The sequence below is a fragment of the Protopterus annectens genome, chromosome 1.part0 (genome assembly GCF_019279795.1).
Source record: "Protopterus annectens isolate FY-2018-M chromosome 1.part0, PAN1.0, whole genome shotgun sequence".
NCBI classification, from domain to species: Eukaryota; Metazoa; Chordata; order Ceratodontiformes; family Protopteridae; genus Protopterus; species Protopterus annectens.
In genome coordinates this window covers 1,608,971,054-1,608,996,053 of record NC_056725.1, presented here as the reverse complement: position 1 = coordinate 1,608,996,053, position 25,000 = coordinate 1,608,971,054, and positions in this window count along the sequence as shown.

Below are 25,000 nucleotides of genomic sequence, written 5' to 3'. Positions count from 1 at the left end.
GGCCATGCCTCTGACACCAGGCATCTCATGTCTCAGTGAGGCCCTTCTGTAGGATGTCCACATCATTTGGGGACTCGACTACAGCTCCTAGTTTGCAGTCATCTGTGAACTTCATTAGCTAGAGGCTTTCTGTGTTAGCCTGCACTTCAAAGAAGTAAATACCAAACAGGAGAGGTCTCAGGACTGAACCCTGTGGTACTCCAATTGTCACTGATTTGAAGTCAGATTTGGAGTCTGCAACTTTTACAGTGAGGGTTCTGTCAGTGAGCCAGTTGGCAACCCATCTTTTGACGTAGGGATTTATACATAGTTTAGTGAGTTTAGCTATAACTCCAGAATGGGGGATGGTGTCAAAAGCCTTGGCGAGGTCAAGATAGGCTGTGTGAACCATCTTACCCTCATCTAAAGCTTTGGTGACTGCCTCAGAGAAGTCAATCAGGTTCAGAAGGCATGATCTGCCTTTCACAAACCTGAACTGGATGGGGTTCAGAGTTTGGAGGTTAGCAATGTCTTTGTTTATGAGATCCATGATGATACATTCCATGGCCTTACAGACCAGGCTCATCAGGCTAATAGGGCAATAGTTCCCAGGATTAGTGGTGGCTTCCCCTTTGTGGACTGAGATAACTCTTGCTGTGTGTCATTCAGTGGGCACAAAGCCTGATACGAGACTATGATTGAAAACGGTGGTTAGGTGGGCAGCCAGTTCGTTCTGAAGATCGTGTAAAACGCAGCCTGGGATGTTGTCTGCTCCCATGGATGCTGTGTTTTTGGTTTTAGAGAGTGCAGCTTTTACCTGCATAGATGTGATTACAGGGACTCTGCATTCTTCCTGTATAGATATGGGCCCTTTAGGGGGTGAGAGGGGGGTAAAGTTAGCACTCAACCTATCTGCCAGGATATCAGTTGGCTCTGTAATTTTCGTGCCGTTGTGCTGTAACTCAGAGTAGATCTCGGTGTTGCCATTGAGATTCTTGACATAGCTATAGCATGCTTTGTTGATGGCCTTAGAATCAGTGGCGATTTTGTTTTCATACCTAGCTTTGGAGGATCTTATAAGGGATCTTAGCTTCTTATATATAAATGTATATATTAACATCTACTTTATATTACTGACTTTCTGTAACACTGAACCCATATGATCAATGTTATGGAACATCGAAAACTACAAAAACACAAAACAATGTTTTTCAGAGGGGCAGGTCCCCCATCACCATACACACTTCTAATTATATATACTAATTCTGAGATCTCACTACAGTGAGGGAAAGAGCGAATTTGCCTTTCCCTCCTGTACAACTATCTCATTACAAACAGTTCAACATTTCAGAAAGTCAATAATATGGTCTCGGCACCATGCAGTTCAATATTTTTATGTATATACTATATCTGATGATCTTATGAACCCGCATTCTTGGATATTGTGAACCATAGCTATATTCTATAGACTTAAAATCTGATAAAATTTGGATTAAGTCATTTAGTGAGTGTGTATACACACATTAAGAAGGGATCACAGACTATACTCAATATCCCTTATTCTAATCCTACCATCTGCCCATTTAAACTTGGCTTGTGCTTATAAAAATAAGTCTGTTATTTTAAGATTTCATAAGCTCAGGATAAGTAATTATAGTACTAAATGTTGTTCTGCATAGGATCTCCTATCCCATCCTCATCAACTTGTGAAGCACTTCTGATCACTGTACAGACAAATAAGATAATAAGGACATTGGACATTTTCAAATAATACTTTGCTGTGTGAATGACATTACCTTCCACAACTAAAACAGTGGTATTAGTTCATCTGTTTATGACAAATATTACACAAAAGCATCCAGCAAACCAACCAAAGGCAAGAAGGCTCACACTACTCATAAAAATGAGTTTAAAACTCTTATAAAATACATACTTTAAAAAACACTTAAGTGCCAACTACAATAATGCATACTAGATATGACAAATACAATTTCACTTAAAAAGAACAGAAAATTTTGATTCATAGGTTCATAGGTTCATAGGTAGGTATTAGGCTATCTGCCCGAAGGCATTTATAAGCCTAGCCAGAATGTGTTGGCTTTCACCGCCCCCTTAGATTAGTTTCCTGTGCCTCTGTCCAGCAGAGCCATTGAAGAGATTCCTGGGGAAAACGTTCTGTTTCACATCCACTCGTCAAGGTTTCTCTTGAAGAGGGTTAGTGAGGAGCTCTGCCTAATGTAGACTGGAATCTTGTTCCAGAGCATGAGAAGTCTCTGGGAAAGAATTCTATCCCTCCAGCATGTCCTACTTATTGTTGTGGTGAAGTTTAGATCCCTGGAGCGTGTGGCTCGAGGGGATATGGTTTTCTTTAGGTGGAGCATGTCCATCAATTCTGGGTTGGACATGGCCTTGTATGTCAGGCAGAGATCACCTCTGAGTAGACAGTATGCAACCGAGTACAGCTGGAGTTTCTTCAGTCGAGCTGCATAGGGCATCTGCTTGAGACCAGTGATCCTCTTGGTGAGGAACTTCTGTGATCTTTCCAGTTGTTGCAGGTGTCTTGTAAGGTACATCCCGAATGGGGCACTGTACTCTATGATGGGTCTGGTGAGTGATGCGTAGAGGGGCCCAATGACCTCTTTCGATCTGGATGCAAACCCTTTTGTGATTAGGTGGGCCACATAGAAGGATTTTCTAACCACTTTGGCAATGTGATTATCACAGGAGAGATTACTATCTACTTGGGTCCCCAGATCCCTTATTATGTCTTCCGTATTTAGGGGCTGCCACCTATGTGGTAGTTTGTGGGTACTTTGTTTTTTATGAAGGGGATGACTATGCACCTTTTGGCATTTAGCTTGAGACCATGGTTTTGACACCAGGTATCTGTCTCAGTGAGACCCTTTTGGAGGATGTGTCAGCCGGAGAGTCAATTATAGTCCCTAGTTTACAGTCATCTGTGAACTTGGTCAGCCATAGTCCTCTTGTGCTTGCCGGTACCTCTGAGAAGCATATGCTGAACAGGAGGGGTCCTAGGACTGAGCCCTGGGGAATGCCACTTGTAGCAGGTTTAGAGTCAGCCTTAGCTCCTGCAACTCTTAACATGTGGGTTCTGTCCGTGAGCCAGTTGGCAAACCCCTCTTGTGACGTAGGGGTTTATGTTCAGGCTGGTGAGCTTGTCTACAATACCTGAGTGGGGAATAGTGTTGAAGGCCTTTGCGAGGTCTAGGTAGGCTGTGTGGACCACCTTTCCCTCGTCTATAGCCTTGATAACTGTCTCAAAGAAGTCCATCAGGTTTAGGAGGTATGATCTGCCCTTAACAAAGCCGAACAGGGTTGGGTCCAGTGTTTGGAGGTTTCCAATGTCTCTGTTAATGATATCCATGATGATGCGCTCCATAGCTTTGCAGACCAAGGTAGTCAGGCTTATAGGGTGATAGTTCCTGGGGTCCGTTGTGGCTCAACCTTTGTGGAGCTTTATAACCGTTGCTGTGTGCCACTCTGTGGTCACATAGCCTGTGGAGAGGCTGAGTTTAAACAGTGTGTTTAGGTGAGGGATAGTTCATCTTTGAGCTCATGTAGGACGCAGCCTGGGACACCGTCCGGTCCCATTGATGCTGTGTTTTTGGCTTTGGAAAGGGCTGTTTTAACCTGAGTGTCTGTGATTTCAGGGGCACTACATTCTTCTGGTATAGTTATGGGCCCTTTTGGGGGTGAGAGGGGAGTGAAGTTTGCACTGAACCTGTCTGCCAGGATGTTGGCTATATCAATCAGTTCAGTGTATTTTGTGCCATTCTGCACTAACTCCGAGCAGATCTGAGAATTGCCACTTAGATTCTTGACATAGCTAAAGAATGCCTTGTGGTTATCTTTGGAGTCCATGGCAATTTTTCTTTCAAAGCTAGCTTTGGATGATTTTATGAGGAAACATAGTTTCTTGCTGATACTGATCAGGGATGTATTCCCTTCTTGGGATTTTACTCTTTTCTGTACTAGTTTCCTCCTTCTATTGTATAGCTTGTTTATGGCAGAGGTCCACCAGACTGGTTTCCTTTTCTTGGAGGAGTGAGTCTTGGTTTTGTTTGGAATAGCCCAATCCATGCATTCTTGTAGGTGCCCATAGAGTGCATTAGCAAAGGATTTTGCAGCTTGGACAGCATTATCCTTTAGAATGGGGGCTTTGAAACTTCCCACCTTGGTCTTAAGTAACGTGAAGTTTGCTTTTGAAAAGTCTTTCACAGTGGTTTCTTTGACCTGGGGTGGTGGCGGAATATGGATATCCAGAGTGATTAGTTTATGGTCAGATCTAACCAGCGAGGGGTTGACCTCCGGTGTGGAACACCAGTCTCCCACATTGGTGATGACCAGGTCCAATATGTTGTCACCTCTGGTGGGAGTGTTAACCAGTTGATCCAGGGCTTTTGAGTTTATAAATTCTAAGAAATTTTGGGCCAGGGAGTTCGTACTTGAGTAGTTCTCCTAGTTAATGTTTGGATAATTGAAATCACCCAATATCTTGGTGTTTGGTAGGACCTTTATGTTTCCCAGTGTTTCTAGGAATGTGGAGTGGGGTTCTGGGGACATGGTGGGTGATCTGCAGCAAACTATAATTTGAATAGCAGTTTTGCCCATTGTTAGTTGCACACGGATGATCTCTGAAGCATCGTGCTGTGCCACTAACCTGGAGGTGTGGGTATCCTTGATGAATATGGATACTCCCTCGCCTTTTGTATTTCGGTCCGGGTTTTGTGGCTGAACTGTATGGTATGAGTTGTAGCCTGGTAGTGCTGGGGTGCTCTCTGGAGCCTTAAACCAGGTTTCTGTTACTGCACATATATCAATTTTCTCCATACTGAGGAGTTCCTCGAGTGCGTGCATTTTAAGGTTTAGATTTCTGGCATTGAGCAGAATTACCCTCACTTTTTTGTTACTTGTGCTATTTACTGTGGTGGGTTTGTCTTTTGTGCCTTGCCTAAAAAGGCACTATTGGGGTGGCAAGAGCCTTGGCCAGTAGTCAAATGCCTAAAGGTGACAGGTGCAAGCTGTCTCTAGCAAAGCAGCGTGACTTGTCGAGCATGTCATCCCATGCTGACAGACACTGGATCCCCTTTGAATGACACCAGAAGCTTAGTCAATTGTTGAAATTGATACTTTTTTTCTCTATACTGTGGTATCATTCTTAGTGAGGGCAGGATGCTACTCAGGGTCAGGGTCATACCAGCCTGGGCTACATGATCAGAGAGCTCCTCCATGTCTCTTTTCATGTAGTCCAGGGAGGTACAGCTCAGGTCATTCACACCAACATGGACAATGACAGAGTCATATTTGTACTTGTTCTGGAGTGACCTGAGTTCTTGTGTTATGTGGTGGATCCTGGCACCCGACAAGCAACTAACAGTAACCTTCTCCTTGTTCAGGCCTAGGATTAGAGAACATTTATTAAACATCAGGACTGATGTCTACACAAATGCCCTAGCAAAGCATGTGTCTAGCATGAATCGAACACATGTTTAGGTTCTTGATCCTTGAGAAAGTTTTTGAGAGTGAGGGGGGGAGGGTGATTTTGTTTTCTTACCTAGCTTTGGAGGATCTTATAAGGGATCTCAGCTTCTTATATATAAATGCATATATTAACATCTACTTTATATTACTGACTTTCTGTAACACTGAACCCATATGATCAATGTTATGGAACATCGAAAACTACAAAAACACAAAACAATGTTTTTCAGAGGGGCAAGTTCCCCATCACCATACACACTTCTAATTATATATACTAATTCTGAGATCTCACTACAGTGAGGGAAAGAGCGAATTTGCCTTTCCCTCCTGTACAACTATCTCATTACAAACAGTTCAACATTTCAGAAAGTCAATAATATGGTCTCGGCACCATGCAGTTCAATATTTTTATGTATATACTATATCTGATGATCTTATGAACCCGCATTCTTGGATATTGTGAACCATAGCTATATTCTATAGACTTAAAATCTGATAAAATTTGGATTAAGTCATTTAGTGAGTGTGTATACACACATTAAGAAGGGATCATAGACTATACTCAATATCCCTTATTCTAATCCTACCATCTGCCCATTTAAACTTGGCTTGTGCTTATAAAAATAGGTCTGTTATTTTAAGATTTCATAAGCTCAGGATAAGTAATTATAGTACTAAATGTTGTTCTGCATAGGATCTCCTATCCCATCCTCATCAACTTGTGAAGCACTTCTGATCACTGTACAGACAAATAAGATAATAAGGACATTGGACATTTTCAAATAATACTTTGCTGTGTGAATGACATTACCTTCCACAACTAACAGTGGTATTAGTTCATCTGTTTATGACAAATATTGCACAAAAGCATCCAGCAAACCAACCAAAGGCAAGAAGGCTCACACTACTCATAAAAATGAGTTTAAAACTCTTATAAAATACATACTTTAAAAAACACTTAAGTGCCAACTACAATAATGCATACTAGATATGACAAATACAATTTCACTTAAAAAGAACAGAAAATTTTGATTCATAGGTTCATAGGTAGGTACTAGGCTATCTGCCCGAAGGCATTTATAAGCCTAGCCAGAATGTGTTGGCTTTCGCCGCCCCCTTACATTAGTTTCCTGTGCCTCTGTCCAGCAGAGCCATTGAAGAGATTCCTGGGGTAAACTTTCTGTTTCACATCCACTCGTCAAGGTTTCTCTTGAAGAAGGTTAGTGAGGAGCTCTGCCTAATGTAGATTGGAATCTTGTTCCAGAGCATGGGAAGTCTCTGGGAAAGAATTCTGTCCCTCCAGCATGTCCTACTTATTGTTCTGGTGAGGTTTAGATCCCTGGAGCATGTGGCTTGAGGGGATATGGTTTTCTTTAGGTGGAGCATGTCCATCAATTCTGGGTTGGACATGGCCTTGTATGTCAGGCAGAGATCACCTCTGAGTAGACAGTATGCAACCGAGTACAGCTGGAGTTTCTTCAGTCGAGCTGCATAGGGCATCTGCTTGAGACCAGTGATCCTCTTGGTGAGGAACTTCTGTGATCTTTCCAGTTGTTGCAGGTGTCTTGTAAGGTACATCCCGAATGGGGCACTGTACTCTATGATGGGTCTGATGAGTGATGCGTAGAGGGGCCCAATGACCTCTTTCGATCTGGATGCAAACCCTTTTGTGATTAGGTGGGCCACATAGAAGGATTTTCTAACCACTTCGGCAATGTGATTATCACGGGAGAGGTTACTGTCTACTTGGGTCCCCAGATCCCTTATTACGTCCTCTGTATTTAGGGGGCTACCACCAATGTGGTAGTTTGTGGGTACTTTGTTTTTTATGAAGGGGATGACTATGCACCTTTTGGCATTTAGCTTGAGACCATGGTTTTGACACCAGGTATCTGTCTCAGTGAGACCCTTTTGGAGGATGTGTCAGCCGGAGAGTCAATTATAGTCCCTAGTTTACAGTCATCTGTGAACTTGGTGAGCCATAGTCCTCCTGTGCTTGCCTGTACCTCTGAGAAGTATATGCCGAGCATGAGGGGTCCTAGGACTGAGCCCTGGGGAATGCCACTTGTAGCAGGTTTACAGTCAGCCTTAGCTCCTGCAACTCTTAACATGTGGGTTCTGTCCGTGAGCCAGATGGCAAACCCCTCTTGTGACGTAGGGGTTTATGTTCAGGCTGGTGAGCTTGTCTACAATACCTGAGTGGGGAATAGTGTTGAAGGCCTTTGCAATGTCTAGGTAGACTGTGTGGACCTCCTTTCCCTCGTCTATAGCCTTGGTAACTGTCTCAAAGAAGTCCATCAGGTTTAGGAGATATGATCTGCCCTTAACAAAGCCGAACTGGGTTGGGTCCAGTGTTTGGAGGTTTCCAATGTCTCTGTTAATGATATCCATGATGATGCGCTCCATAGCTTTGCAGACCGAGGTAGTCAGGCTTATAGGGTGATAGTTCCTGGGGTCCGTTGTGGCTCAAACTTTGTGGAGCTTTATAACCGTTGCTGTGTACCACTCTGTGGTCACATAGCCTGTGGAGAGGCTGAGTTTAAACAGTGTGTTTAGGTGAGGGTTAGTTCATCTTTGAGCTCATGTAGGACGCAGCCTGGGACACCATCCGGTCCCATTGATGCTGTGTTTTTGGCTTTGGAAAGGGCTGTTTTAACCTGAGTGTCTGTGATTTCAGGGGCACTACATTCTTCTGGTATAGTTATGGGCCCTTTTGGGGGTGCGAGGGGAGTGAAGTTTGCACTGAACCTGTCTGCCAGGATGTTGGGTATATCAATCAGTTCAGTGTATTTTGTGCCATTCTGCACTAACTCCGAGCAGATCTGTGAATTGCCACTTAAATTCTTGACATAGCTAAAGAATGCCTTGTGGTTATCTTTGGAGTCCATGGCAATTTTTCTTTCGAAGCTAGCTTTGGATGATTTTATGAGGAAACGTGGTTTCTTGCTGATACTGATCAGGGATGTATTCCCTTCTTGGGATTTTACTCTTTTCTGTACTAGTTTCCTCCTTCTATTGTATAGCTTGTTTATGGCAGAGGTCCAGCAGACTGGTTTCCTTTTCTTGGAGGAGTGAGTCTTGGTTTTGTTTGGAATAGCCCGATCCATGCATTCTTGTAGGTGCCCATAGAGTGCATTAGCAAAGGATTTTGCAGCTTGGACAGCATTATCCTTTAGAATGGGGGCTTTGAATCTTCCCACCTTGGTCTTAAGTAATGTGAAGTTTGCTTTTGAAAAGTCTTTCACAGTGGTTTCTTTGACCTGGGGTGGTGGCGGAATATGGATATCCAGTGTGATTAGTTTATGGTCAGATCTAACCAGCGAGGGGTTGACCTCCGGTGTGGAACACCAGTCTCCCACATTGGTGATGACCAGGTCCAATATGTTGTCACCTCTGGTGGGAGTGTTAACCAGTTGATCCAGGGCTTTTGAGTTTATAAATTCTAAGAAATTTTGGGCCAGGGAGTTCGTACTTGAGTAGTTCTCCTAGTTAATGTTTGGATAATTGAAATCACCCAATATCTGGGTGTTTGGTAGGACCTTTATGTTTCCCAGTGTTTCTAGGAATGTGGAGTGGGGTTCTGGGGACATGGTGGGTGATCTGCAGCAAGCTATAATTTGAATAGCAGTTTTGCCCATTGTTAGTTGCACGTGGATGATCTCTGAAGCATCGTGCTGTGCCACTAACCTGGAGGTGTGGGTATCCTTGATGAATATGGATACTCCCTCGCCTTTTGTATTTTGGTCTGGGTTTTGTGGCCAAAATGTATGGTATGAGTTGTAGCCTGGTAGTGCTGGGGTGCTCTCTGGAGCCTTAAACCAGGTTTCTGTTACTGCACATATATCGATTTTCTCCATACTGTGGAGTGCCTCGAGTGCGTGCATTTTGAGGTTTAGATTTCTGGCATTGAGCAGCATTACCCTCACTTTTTTGTTACTTGTGCTATTTACAGTGGTGGGTTTGTCTTTTGTGCCTTGCCTAAAAAGGCACTATTGGGGTGGCAAGAGCCTTGGCCAGTAGTCAAAAGCCTAAGGGTGACAGGTGCAAGCTGTCTCTAGCAAAGCAGCGTGACTTGTCGAGCATGTCATCCCATGCTGACAGACACTGGATCCCCTTTGAATGACACCAGAAGCTTAGCCAATTGTTGAAATTGATAATTTTTTTCTCTATACTGTGGTATCATTCTTAGTGAGGGCAGGATGCTACTCAGGGTCAGGGTCATACCAGCCTGGGCTACGTGATCAGAGAGCTCCTCCATGTCTCTTTTTATGTAGTCCAGGGAGGTACGGCTCAGGTTATTCACACCAACATGGACAATGACAGAGTCATATTTGTACTTGTTCTGGAGTGACCTGAGTTCTTGTGTTATGTGGTGGATCCTGGCACCCGACAAGCAACTAACAGTAACCTTCTCCTTGTTCAGGCCTAGGATTAGAGAACATTTATTAAACATCAGGACTGATGTCTACACAAATGCCCTAGCAAAGCATGTGTCTAGCATGAATCGAACACATGTTTAGGTTCTTGATCCTTGAGAAAGTTTTTGAGAGTGGGGGGGGGGGGTGATTTAATCAATAGCACAGAAACCTCAGAGACCAGATGGATTATTAGGTTGAGGGCAGACAGGGGAAGTGGATTGAATGACAGATTACCCATAAAGCCTGTTCTGAAGAACAGGAGTCTTTTTAAGTGAAATTATGTTAGTCATTTCCATTATGCATTATTGTAGCTGGCACTTGTGTGTTTTTAAAATACATATTTTATAAGAGTTTTTAAACACATTTTTATGTGTGTTTATCATATGTAGGTAGAATACAAATATATATATTTACTTATTCATGTTTTATATATTTTTGTCAGTGGAGCAAGGGTTAAGTTTTTTAATTGAAAAATCAGAACAAGGATGTGATTGGTGCTGTGTTTGATCAAGCTTCACTATATATTTGGAAACAGTGTTACTGTGTTATAGGTCCAATGAAGTGGCGTATTTTCACCAAAAAAGCACATAACCATTAAAGCTGTGTTTTATCTTCTGAGACGCGTGAGCCTTCTTGCCTTTGGTTGGTTCACTGCATGCTTTTGTGTAATATTTTATTTTTTGTCTTTTTCAGTGGTCCATTTATATGAGCTGTGACTATACTTGTGTGTTTTGGATTCTTTATGACAAATCTTCTTCTTGTACATTTTATTTTACTAGGCTTGTTTCTAGTCCTAACTTTGCTAACTGTAAAAGAGCAGACACTGATTCTGACAAAATAAACACTCCCTTTTACCTACCACTTAGTTGCAATCCTAAGGGAGAGAATATTTTGACCAATATATCCCCTTCTCTAAGATTATTGTTTCTCTAAATTCTTTGTTCATGCAGAGAAACAAATAGGAGGTTGCATTTCAGTGATGTCAAACAGATTCTGTAATCCCCAGTACAGTATTGTTAGTAGTTTAAAAGCATTTTCCTTTTACTTTAAAAACTTAAAATAATACCATTCACACACATATCTCACTTTATTTTTCCTCTTTCAAATATGAAGTCTATTCACATTTTTATATTCACCATATTCTGTTGTTATTTTGCTTTATGCTAAGAAGCTAAAACAATTTAGTTTTGGTGTATTATCTATCAAGAAATGATAATGCAGAAACATGTGAGTATGTTCTACTGACTGTGTTCTAATTTTTGTTGCATAATTTAGACAATGAACATGAGAACCATCATATAAATGATTTCATAAACATCCACCCCAACTGTGTTTAAAAGTAATTTAAGGCTTTTATCTTTTAACATGCCTAGCTCCTGTTACATTTTAATTGAGATGTAAATACTTTTGACAAAAATGATGTTATTGCATTGCAACCCGTCCTATAACTTTCAGGTGCAGAGAAACTACTAAACTACTGTAGAAAATGACAACATTACGCATGTACACTTACTATTTTTATTTATTTATCGACATTTGTATACCAGGAAAATCTGACTGGGCAAAGGTTCCCTTCCTCATTGGAGGCCCAGGATGGAAAGCTCAAAGAATGACTAAGAGTAATGCATATTGAAAAATCCAGGAAAAAAAATAATATAATGGACAGTTCTGTTTCCATCATGTAGATACTGTTGTAAACAGTGACTGCTTATGCTGACTTGAAAGAAATAAAAGCAAAACCATGGATGAAATAAAAGCATGCTTCAACTCATTTATTACATTAAGCCTGGAGTTTTATTTACTTTTAACTGCATTGCTGAATGTAAGAAAAGTTTTAGCATCGGGCAAACTGGCTAAACAAAGCTTTGCTATGCCAATATAATAATCAGTAAAGTTAATACTTAATAGATAAAGAAAAAATATACGGACAGCATAATGCCGCTTTAAAAATCAAAGATGAGACTCTATTCCAGCTATCTTGGAGTTTGCACCTGGTCTGTATAATGAGTTTTATACCTCAGCATTCCATTTGCAAACTCTGTTTCACTGTTTTGAACATTTTTTTTTTTATTTTAACATTTTTTTTTTTTTTATTTTAACATTTTTTTTTATTTTAGTCTTCTTCCTGCTTACTGACATAACAGGATGGCATTACTGTCAAAAGACTTCTCATTGCATTTTTCACATTTCTGTTTGTGTATGTTAGCAGCTGATCTTGTCTAGGACAGGGATGACAGCAAATACAGATATATGGAAGTATAGATTTAAACAAGTACAGCCTTGTTAGATTAAGAACACACTCACATGAAGGGTGAAATCTGTAAACAGTTTGATTAATTATTATTCCTGTAGCTTTTGTATTCTATTCACCATCTTCTTACAACTTTTTTTTTCTGAAATGCCTGTCTCTGTGGCATACAGAGATGACATCCTAGCTGTGATGACCTTAGACAGAACAGCAGCCTATTTGTTACCCCACGCCATACAGAGTGAATATCTATGTAGAAAGTTATACTCTGGAGAAACAGATTGCAGGTTCACTTGTTACAAAGGTGCTACTCAGTGAACATCAGATGTTCTAACAAGGCAGCATAAAACAACGAGTACCAAATTACTACCCCATTACAAAACACAGGCAGGAACTGGTCATTCATAGAAATGTCCGTGATAAGGAGACCTGCACTGTGGGACGTCCACAAGGTTAAATGAAGGGAGATGGCCTTTCTAGTAAAACACTGATAACTGCCTAATTAGTAACCCCTTCAGATGGCAGAAGCCCCAGGTGTGAGGGAAAAAGCTGATGGCTGACAGGATAACAGGTATAAAATGTACCAAGATAAAAAATATTCTTTGATAATAATGATTCTATTGCACCCAGTTTTGGCCATAGAGACCAGATCAGTTAGCCTGGGCACTAGATTGACTGTCTTTCCCAAGCAGTACTAGGAGAAGCACTTTGAAAGGAGAAGGTACTTTTTTTTTTCATGGATCTAAATTGCCTAGGAATAGTGGTAATCTCAGTTGCTGTTATAATGGATATTCCAATAGGGATTATGGTTTCTTACTTCAGGGAATGAGGTTTCACTGGTTATTAATACAGTGTGCATGATAGCAATCTAATGTCCTGTTGTAGTGCTTGAATCCATGGCTGTGACTGAGCTAGACATCTAAGGTGAAGCTATACAGGTTAGTACTAATTTATTTATTTCTTTATTTTACTGACAGGCTAAGGTTGAAAGAAAATAATTACAGTAGCAATGTGCATGTATGCTCTTCCAAGTGTCACATAGGCCTTGCAAACAGTAGACCTGTCTAGCACTAGGTGCTGCTACAGTTCCTGTAATCATATCCACTTTTTCATTATATGGGGAGTTTCAACAGAAATGCTCAGTTTTCACATAGTCCCATCATGCTCAGCAGGCTTCCTGACTTATGGCCTTACTTTTGATTCGAAGGTACGCACACTGCAGCAACTAGAGTTCTTATTGCTGCACCAGCAGCAAGTTTTCAAGAACATTTGATGTAGACACCATCTTAAAATAAAGATCAGACATACTGAAAAATTACTACACATGACAGACAGACATGAAAAAGTCCATATTTAATAATGATGATTCATTGTTCTACATTTGGTCTTCATTTATTCATTGTGTGTTTTACTGCATGGAGACAGAGGAAGTGATTTCATTTAGGCATACCTGGTTGTTTAACTTTTGCACATCCCTGAGTCTATATCTATGGTAATTTATTTAAGCTCATTTAAAAAAAAAAGAAGTATGCATATATGGGTACAATTATATATCTGTTTATTTAGCTACTGATTTATTCATTTGTATTGTTTCTTTTTTTTTCTGTTAACTGTGAAATACAGTTTCACAATTTCCATTCATAGTAAAGGTAGGGGAAAGACAAAAACCTCCAATTCATGTGAATGCCTGCCTCTTGATCAGGATTGACTATGCCACTATCTGGTCAGCTAAGACCTACTGACTAAATGAACAATTAATTGCTAAATGACACACCATGATACAAGAGCTGGTGATCTGACAGTTAAGAAGAACAAATCCCATGCATGCAGAAGTGAGTGTAGAGTGCCATTTAAGAGGTTGGGTAAATTGTTCTCAGTGTAGTGGATTAATTATAAGGAATTAAAATAATAAAACACCACATAGCAAACTGCCTATGGAATTAAAAGGAAATAAAAAAAACACACCAAGGAATATAAGTATGAGGAAATATTTTTATTCGCCAGATGTTTTTGTCTGCAGTAAACTTTGTGAGGTTCTAGCCATTACAATTAAACATGATTCTTAAAACATCTTTCTGTTTAATTACAAGGAATTTAAGCAGAATTATCATTTGTAACATTTAAAACCATGACAAGATCATTTGACAGTCAGTGCAGTTTCCCAGACTGTTGTTCCCATTAACTCAAAACTGAGAACCAAAAAAAGATTGTTTTACTACAAAACACTTGCATACAAAGTACTTCTGCTATAACTGCAAATGCAGTATCAGTATTCATTTATTGATTTGTGGTCTCAGAAATCAACACCTGTACTGCTCTTGTCACAAGCCCTTAGAGCTTTTTCCCTGGGCAGTATCCCCCGTCAACCAACCTTACTTCTGGCTTTGCTAATCAAGTTAATAATTCTCTAAATATAGCTGTGCAGTAAGAACTGACTGTTAACAGTCATTTATATCAGCTTATTTCATAATTAGTCTTTATAATTAGTGCAACAAAAATAATGAGGGCAAGGAAATTAGAAAATGTGCTTATCATTCAGAAGCTCACAAACTATAACAAAAGTGAGACATCTCAGTTTTTGCATACTTCTCCAATTACATTAAATAGAAAAGAATATAAAAGCTCTACGTGTTTACATTCATAGATATGCATAATATAAAAATGATGTATACAACTGAGATGGAATTATGAAGCATGTTTTAAATATCACAATAAATAAAGGGGAACGGAGTAGAAGGAATGAGACAAAAGGAGCTAGAGTGAGGTGTGAGACAAAATGAGGAGAAGGTCAGGACCTAAGAAGGAAAGTGCAATCAAAGTAAAGGAGAGGCTGAAGGTAGGATTCAGGAGAGGAGGCACATTAGACACATGAAGCAAACCACCGAGGGATCTTGAAACATTCAAAGAAAAGTGAAACAGTGCATGAACAGGAAGCTGTAAATACTGTCCATTTTTATCAGTATAGATCAACCAGCAGAAAAGACAGATAATGGATTAAAGTAAATGTTTGGTTTGCATCTATACTGTATACAGACAAGTTTTAAGTACTTTTAAGTATTTTTTTACTAGTTTACTTCTTTTTAGGCTTTCTGCATCAGCTGAATACCTGGCTAGTTGTCACAACTCTGGTCATTTCTTACCTGATTAGGTGAAAGTTGATTGCTGCATGGACACTTTCTTATACAAACACTTTTCCCTCCAATACACTCCCATGTTTTCTCTTTACCCTCACTCTGCTGCACTCTTTATTTGTTATATTAAGCACACCGTGTATCATGCATAACAATTACACAAGACTCAACTTAACATAACCTGTAACTAACATCACTAGTATTTAGTTGTGCTGCATCAGTACAGATGAAATCTAATGTAATGTAAACTCACAATAAAAATGCTTTATTAGAAAGTATGACAAATACAGGTGAGCATATTGTAAATACTTATATTTGTAAATATTGTTTACTACTTGTCACTAGGAAAATATTTCATGTTAAATTTCTGTGTGTTAATAATTCTTATACTATAATGTATATACTTTTGACTGTTACTCCTAAAAGTCTACTGAAAATAGGCTTTGACCGTACCTGAGAAATACACAGAAATAAAGAAAATATAAATAAATATACATACATTCATCAATGGGGGATGTTATGACCCCAACCAATCTCCCTCTATGCCTCATAATAGTATAGCCTGGAGAGATTACTCACTTCTTAAAGTGACTTTATGCTTCAAAGACCCCCCCCTCCAGTAACCATTGGATTCAATTAGTTCTCTGGTCTCCAATGGGGATATATTAATGTGAGATACACCTATTGGTCACATCCCTTAATCAGCTTTTACGACAAGAGAGCAAAGTCTACATCTTGATTTGTCTCTCTCTCCAATTACCTGTTCATCTGACTGTGTAAATAGTCATACACTTGCTGGTTGGATGACAAGCAAGGCCCTCTCCCTCTATGCAAAGGAACAGGCAATTCAGATTAAGCTATGGTTGCAAGATCCTTTATTCTTTTGATGATATTTTTTGTGAGTTTGTGAAGGAAGCACTGTTTGCTGGATATACATATTAAGTCAGGCGATAGCTTTGTATAATAGTTGATCACAAAATGTATCTGGAGGTCCATGTTTCTTGACCTGTGGTAATAATGCATTAGGAGAACATTATTGCTTAGCATGTATGATGATATGGAAGCCTTATTTACAGAAGAAATGTTTTGCCAAACAGGAATCTCCTTCATAATTTTAGTTTATCAGATATCATCTGCCACTTCATCCAAATAAGTTTCAGTATTTAAGAAGTACAGTTCTTATATTGAGAGGATTTCATTTTTTCATCCTTTGTTGACCGGGTGAGTCCCATTAAGTCAGTAGCTTCTTTTTAGTGGAGACCTGAAGTGATATTCAAACTACTCAGGAAAACTTGGCCAGAGAATTGGGGAAATTCCCCTGCTGTTTTCAATAGGGGCTGGAGGATCTTTTACATCCACCTGAGCTAATACCAGGCAGATGGGGCCTCAGTTTAACATCTCATCCAAAGAATAACCCACTCACAACTGCAGCACCTCCTCCTTATTCTGCACTGTTAACAATCGGTCTGGTGTGGGAATAGAACTCATAAACATCTGCTCTAAAGGTGACTGTGCTAGCCATTGCACCACTGACACTAAACAAGATTCTAGAAGTACAAATAGATATGCTCAGCTTAATACAGACAGTGATTTGTTGGCAGGTGTGAGAGAAGAAACATTTACAAAACTGGTTAGATTATTTGCTCATGATCATGGATCAGATGCCGCAGAGGGCAATGGTCAAGGCCATTTAAAGCATTCCCAGCTTCTGATTTGTTTTGGTGAAGACAATTTTGCTATTCACACAAACATGAGTTCATCATTTAAGACAACTCCAAAGACCATAGCCATACTGACAATTTCATTACGAGAGTTGCTACTGAACTTAATGAGAATCTTAACAGAGGCATATTCAGACAAGTGATGTAACCAGCAATTCTGCTGCATAATGTACCAACGGTTAGTGAAATAAAGTGACATGACTACAGCTTCTTGATTGCCTTCTAGCACCGATGGCATAGAGAGAGAAAACTCTCACTAAGACCTAAGAAACCATTCATTTAGCAGCTCAGGCAGCTGACAGAGCTGCAAGTTGGAAGAGGAATGAAGAAACAGAGTCCATTTACCTCGATCAGGGAACAGGGGTGCAAGATGTCTGCATTCATGGGAAGACACCCACACCGCAAATTCCCAGTGAAGATGACATAAACTTGTCTGAGGGGTTCGTGTAATTGGACAGTGATTACCCTGATGGCTTACATCACTTCCAAAAGTGAGGCTTAGTCTAGCATTGATTACCCTTGCTCATCTTACATATGGAGTGAAAGAAAATGAGTATTAATGCAGTCATACTCTGGTATGTCAACACTTTAAATAAAAAAAAAAAAAAGAATAAATAAACTTTTTGATAGGGCAAACCTGGCTTGCAACACCTATCTAAGGGACACATCGCCATTCCATAAATATATATATATATATATATATATATATATATATATATATATATATATACTGCCAAAAAACAGGTGCTCAGTGAAATTTGTGCTCGGACTGAATACAGAACACGCTCCCCAATGCCCAGCACCAACCAGCATACAAACACCCAAAATGAGTGCATAACATATTAATGAAAATAAAAATAAAATAAAAGGAACTCCAAACAGGAACATGGCTAAGTGTTGCCATAGGTTTAATGTCTGACTCACATAAAAACAAAGTACACAATACACAAACCTAGGTTTCGCCCCCTGGCGCCAGCAGTGTGTACTGCAAGTAGGGAACTGTAACATATATATGCCCCTTTCAATCAGCATGGATTAAAGACACCATTGTATTTAAACAAATTCAATTATAATGTTTTTTTTTTCAAAACAGGTTTATTGTTTTAACATACAAGAGAAATATCATAACAATTTTATACAAGTAATTAAAAATAGATATGATTATAACATTCAACAAAACAACTAAAGTATTTACAAAGACATCCACTACAATCAGATCAATTAATTAAACTAAAATACCATGCTATTGAAATTAGGATTTTTTTAACAAATTTTGTAAATTATCCCATACAATATAATAAGATGTTTTTCTAGTTGTTCTTGACCTAATTGTGTTTATTTCCATATGGCACACTATATTCATAACATTTTTAAATTCATTGAACGAAGGAGGTGTATCTGAAATCCAATTTCTGGTTATTATTTTCCTAGCCACTGCTAGAATAGACCATAACAAGGGAAGCTTAACCTTTTTAACACTTTGAGGTACAGGTGTGTTGAATAATATAAGAGATTTAGAAATAATGAAATTATCTGTAAAAAGAGCCTGCAAAAATTCATTAACTGACTTCTAGTATTCTTTCAGTTTTATACAGTCATAAAACATATGAGCCCAGTCAGCATTAATTTCTATATTACATCTCTTACATAAATTATCTTTATTATTTATTTTATTCATCATCAAAGGTGTATAAAAAGATCTATGAAAAAATTTCCATGTACAAAGTCTCCAGACAATGGAAGACATAGTTCTATAGGCAGATTCCAATATATATTGTTTATCTTGTTGATTTGGTGGGTCCCCATTAATAGAAGTGAAATAATTCCAGTATGTATCTACACTGTAAAAAGTTTCTTGTCTGATAATTTTATGTATGTATGAAAGTTTACCTTTATCAGAAACTTTATGTTGTAAATTTAATATCAAGTAATCAATCAGTGTTGGAATAGATTCTTTAACTGTTATAGACATTAGATCTATTCTATCAATGAGATGTTGTCTAAAGGTCTGAACCTCTAACCAGCAAGTTTCTCTTAGATCAAATTCTTGTTTTAAGAAATCTAGATTTTTAACTTTATTATCAGATATCAACTGATACCAGTACTTTAGATCATTATCTATAGCTAAATGAGTTCCTTCAGAAGTAGATGACAAAAGCATACCCTGAGTATAGATTATAGGGAATATAATAAAATTCCATTCCCTATACTTAGGGTACATGAATATAAAGTTACGATAGCTAATAATAATATTTAATGGGTAACAAACCATATGTTTAGGTGTAATAGGTGAAGTACAAAATTCCTTTAGTAACCATAACATGGAGTTATTTACAATCATATTTTTATGTGTTAAGGAGATTTTCATGAAGTGCATACTAATTAGCTCCCAATAATCTTTCCATTTTGGACATATGACTGATCTATTAATAAAGTAATAACTTTTACAATAGAAGAGATAGTATATAAATTAAAGTCTGGAAAAGAAATACCCCCTTGAGACCAGCTATTAGTATGTTTCTTTAATGCAATCCTAGGTCTATTAGGTGCCCATAGGAAATTTAACATTAGTGTATTCAGTTTCTTGATAATTATTTTTGTAGGTGGAAGTATTATTGATTGTATTAAGTATAAAATCTTGGGGAATATTATCATTTTAATAATTGTAAGTCTCTCCTCCATAGTAAAAAACATATTATTCCAGGTATTAAAAAGATTTTGTATATTAAGGAAACAGATATTATAATTATTATATATAATAGATTTAATATCTTTAGACAGTATTATACCTAAATAAGTTATCTGACCTGAATTGGGTACATATTTAGTAAAATCACTAATGAGAATATTTTTTCGTGTATATATAGGTAGTATTTTAGTTTTTTTCTTCATTGAATATTAAACCAGAAATACTTTTAAAATTCATCATTTTATCAAATAGAGACTGCATAGAAGAATTAGATCCTGCTGATGTAATTAGAACATCATCTGCAAAAAGTTGAATTTTGGATGTTGTATTTTCATCTATTTCAAAACCCTCTATGTCAGTACTGTTTCTGATCAAATTAGCCCAAGGCTCCATTACTAAAGTGAATAATAGTGGAGAAAGTGGACATCTTTGTTTTGTACCTTTAAGAATGGGTATTTTTTGTGAAACATATGTTCCTACCTTAATATAAGCCAACATTCCTTTGTATAAATGCTCAATTAGATTTACAAATGCATCAGAGAAGTTTGTGCACTTCAGTAAGGTAAACAGATAGTCCCAACTTACTGAATCAAATGCTGAACTTATATCAAGACTAATAAGTGTTAAATCTTTCTTTTTCCTATTTGCAAAATCAATTAATGTTAAAGTTCTTCTTATATTATCAAAAGTATTTCTATTTACAATGAAGCCTGTCTGATCTATATCTATAATGCCAGGAATGATTGTCTTCAATCTATCAGCATAAATACTCATAAACATTTTATAATCAACATTAAGTAATGAGATGGGCCGATATGAAGTACATCTAGTTGAATCTTTATTAGGTTTTAAAATTGGCAAAATAAATGTATATTGCCAAGATGGGGGGGGGGTTATTAACTCAGTTTGGGCCAAAATAAAAACCTTATGTATTAATGAATATGTACTTTTAGAAAGGATTTTATATATCTCTGGTATAATACCATAATTACCCGGTGCTTTGTTTCATTTAAGCTTATTTATTTGTGTAATAACCTCTGTATATGAAATACTTTTGTCCAATACTTTAATCTGTTGTTTATTAAGCTTTTTATTCATGTTTGTGGTTATAAATTCCTTTATTTTATCTTTAGGTTCCATGTTAATGTTATTATTGTTACTATTGTGAAAGTGATTTCTAAATTCATCTAGTATTTCTGGTAGACTAGAAACATTCTTCTTTTTCCTTAGAGAAAAGATTTCTTTGATATGGTTTTGTTTATTCAACCTTTTTGTTTTATTTTTAAGTCTATGTAAGTATTTGGGGCTTATTGAGTAAGACAAAAACTTGTATTTCTCTAGAGTTATTTTAACTTTATGAGTTAAAATTTCTTTGTATTTCTCATTTAGTTTGTTTATTTCTTCAATGACTTTCTTAACCCTAATATTTTCTTTATTATTATATTTATAAGAGTCTAATTTACTTTGAATATCTAACAATTCCTTATCCCAAGATTTCCTTTTATTAATATACCATCTCATACTTTGTCCATATAGATATGATTTTAAGGCATCCCAAACATAGACAATGGAGACTTCAGGAGTATTATTTATGTCTAGAAAATGTTGTACTTCTGAAAGTATATATTCTTTATAGTCTTTTAGTTGAGTTAAGTATGCTGGTATCCTTTTGATCTGAACATTATGAGTATTTTTTATCATGAATTCAAAAACAATTGAATTATGATCAGATATAGGACATGAAATGATTTTAGAATTAATTAAATCTGTTACCATCTGGTTAGAAATAAAGACCCTATCTATTTTTGAATAAGTTTTGTATCTGTTAGAAAAAAAGGTGTATGGTAATGATTTTGAATCTATCTGATTATTAATATCATTCAAATGATAAGAATTAGCAAAATCATTTAAATGTTTTGCATTAGATGTAATTCTTCTTTTTCCTATAGTGGTAGTATCCCTTTCATGTAGTATACAATTAAAGTCACCAGCTAAAATAATATCTCCTATAGAGAATGATATGATCTTCTCAAGATGATGTTTCACTGTATTAATACCAATTCCAGGTATCCAATATACATTAATTAAAGTGTAAAATTATAATGTTTTAAGACACAAAAAAAAAAAAATACCTCATATTACAGTAAAAACTGTAGATACCACAATGCATATAACTACCTAAATACATTATTAATTCAACTAACACACTGACTTACACATGTTATGGCGTAAACAGTATTACCAAGAGTCATTTAGACCTGGTTTAAATAAAGCTCCTAAATACACTATCCATTTTCTTTCTTTTTCTGTTAATATCCTACGTTTACTGATCAACGTTAAATTATCCCCTACTACCTGATCGATACCCAGAAAAATAAAGTGTGCTCCTACATGCATTTGAGTGTGTTTGTACAGGGCACTCCGTACTCTTTTACAATTTATATAATTTATATGTAATGCTATTCTCTGTCGAAAAGATAAAGAGGTCTTCCCCATATAAAAAGCCCCACATTGGCACACCGCCATATAAATCACCCATTCACTACTACAAGTAATCAAGTGTCTAATATCATATACCTTAGGTGTATTTATAGACATGAATGAATTAGTTTTTGAGACAACCTTACAGTGGACACAATGTCCACAATATGTACTGCCCATTATTTTACTGGCTTGGTTGTCTCTAACTTTTTTATGACTCTTCTTAAAATTAGCTAAACTTTTACCTATGGTCTTCCCTCTCCTATATCCAAAGGAACACTGTGAGTCTATGAATGTATCCAAAAACCTGTCGGTCTTCAATATGTGCCAATTGATTTTGAAGCTATTGCTTCCAAACTTAGTCATAAACCTGATGACTTGATTCCCTTCAACCTGTGGCCTTTTGACCCCCAAATAGTTGTTCTCTAGTACAGGAGTCCACCATACTTAGGGCTCTATCTACTTGCCTAGCTTTATAGCCCCTTGCCAAAAATCTAGACCGCATTTGTTCGGCCTGTGTCTGAAAATCATCAGTTTGACTGCAAATACGCTTAAGTCTTTTGAATTGAGCTTGGGGAATATTATTGATAATGTGCTGTGGATGGTTGCTATCTGCCCTCAGTAATGACTTCGTGGTGAAAGGCTTCCTATATAGGCTTGTACCACAACATCATTAGCTTAGTAACCATAACATCTAAAAATTCAATACTTATCTCTTCCAATTTACCACTGAAAAAATACCATATTGATTATGATTCAAAAAATTGACGAACTGTCGCCACCTATCCACAGCACCCTGTCATATTACCCAGCAGTCGTCCCAATACCTTCTCCACATCAATAACTCTGATGTAAAATGCTTCTGTTGATAAATCATTTGTACCTCCATAAACCCCATAAACAAGTCCACATATATGGGTGCAAATGTTGCTCCCATAGCTGTACCCTTAATCTGCAGGTACCATTCCAACCCATATCTAAAGAAGTTGTGTTCTAACACCAAATCCAAAAGTTTTAATAAAAATTCTTGTTCTTCTTTGGGGTAATAATCCAAAACCTGAAACCAGTATTGTATGGCAACTATTCCACCCTGATGAGGAATACTTGTGTATAAAGCCTGTACATCTAATGTGCCCATGTATGCATGGCTAGGAATATAAAGATCATCCATTAACTGTCAAAACTGGTTCGTATCCTTAATCCTAGCCAACACATAAGTTAATAATGGTTTCAGTTTTAACTCCAGATAAACTGATAGAGGTTCAATCAATGAGCCTCTGCCAGCTGCAATGGGTCGTCCTAGGACAGGGGAAAGAGATTTATAGATCTTAGGAACTAAATAAAAATATTGTGAAGAAGGATCTTCTACTGTCAATTGTTGTTGTAGTTCTTTCGTAATAATACCCACCACTCTAGCTCTTCCCAAAAACTGGTTGATTTCTATTTTAAATCCCACTATCGGGTCTATAGGATGATGGCAATAAGACGTTATATCAGTGAAATGTCGTTCAATTTCTGTTTCATAGGTCTCTTTGCCCCAAAACACTATGGTGCCCACTTGGTCTACCGTAGTGATGACCAAGCTATCATTATTACGCAAATTGTGTAAAACTTATTTTTCTTCCCTAGTCATATTATCCTTAAAGTGCATGAACTCCTTACCCTGATTCAATTGTAAATCTTGTAGCACTTGTTCCTCAAATATTTTTACTGCTCCATGGTACAGGGGCTGAAACTCAGATTTTGTAAATGTAAATCTATCCTGTGTATCTCTGAACTGAGGTCTATGAGAATAATATTATTTTAAATTCAATTTCCGACAAAAGGCCTTAATGTCTTTCACCACTTCAAAATGGGGCACAAAACTATCAGGCACAAAGCTAAGGACTTTATTTATCACTCGATATTCCATTTCTGAAAATGCATGGTCAGTCAGGTTTACCACTAAATTATTGTCAATATTCTGGGTATCAATGGTATTATCTACCTGTTATTGACCATTTTGCTGAACATTTCTTCCATTTCTTGAACCAGCATGTTTCCTGCCCCCTCTCCTAAAGGGCTCCTGACCCTTTTTAGTATTGGGGAACTCAAAACTGTGGGTTCTGCCCCCTCCAGTTCTGTGTCAGTATTTGAATACCCTGAAGGTACGTCAGATATACTAGAATTGTCAGTACTTCTTCTCCTGAGGATAGATCTCGGTCTTTTCCTATTAGGTCTCACTTGTCCCTTATACTGGCCCTCGGTGAATCTTACTGACCTTTTAACTTTTTTCTGAGTATAAGCCAAATTATTGGCATAGTCCTTGGAATCTCTCTGAAATTTTTTGAGTTTCCTGTCTAATAATTCCTTCTCCATTTTTTGAACCTCATTCACATAATGCATGTATTTTTTGTTATACATTTATTCTTAACTATATTTAACCGTATCTTCTTAAGCGTTATTCAACTTTGCAACTATCTCTGTATGCTGCTCCTCATAATACTCAATTAATAATCTAATAAACATGCTGGAAGCTGTAGACTGAACTTGTCTCCATTTACTAAGAAAATGTTCATTATCAGCCCCAATACCAGGCTCTAAGTAGACCCTAAGGCCTCAAGGAGCTATATTGGCTGTAACATATGCTTTCAGCAATTTTGTGTGCCATACATTGGCTCTAACCTTTTTGGTAATATCAGTTAACTGGGTAAACTGCGTCTCCAAATTGGTTCTTTCATGACCTGTTATTAATGCTTCAGTCACTCTTCCCACATTAAAAGTAGTGAAATCCTCATTATTAGTAGCCAATGTATCCAAAAAAGTTTTTAAATCTTGAACTTCTACCATCC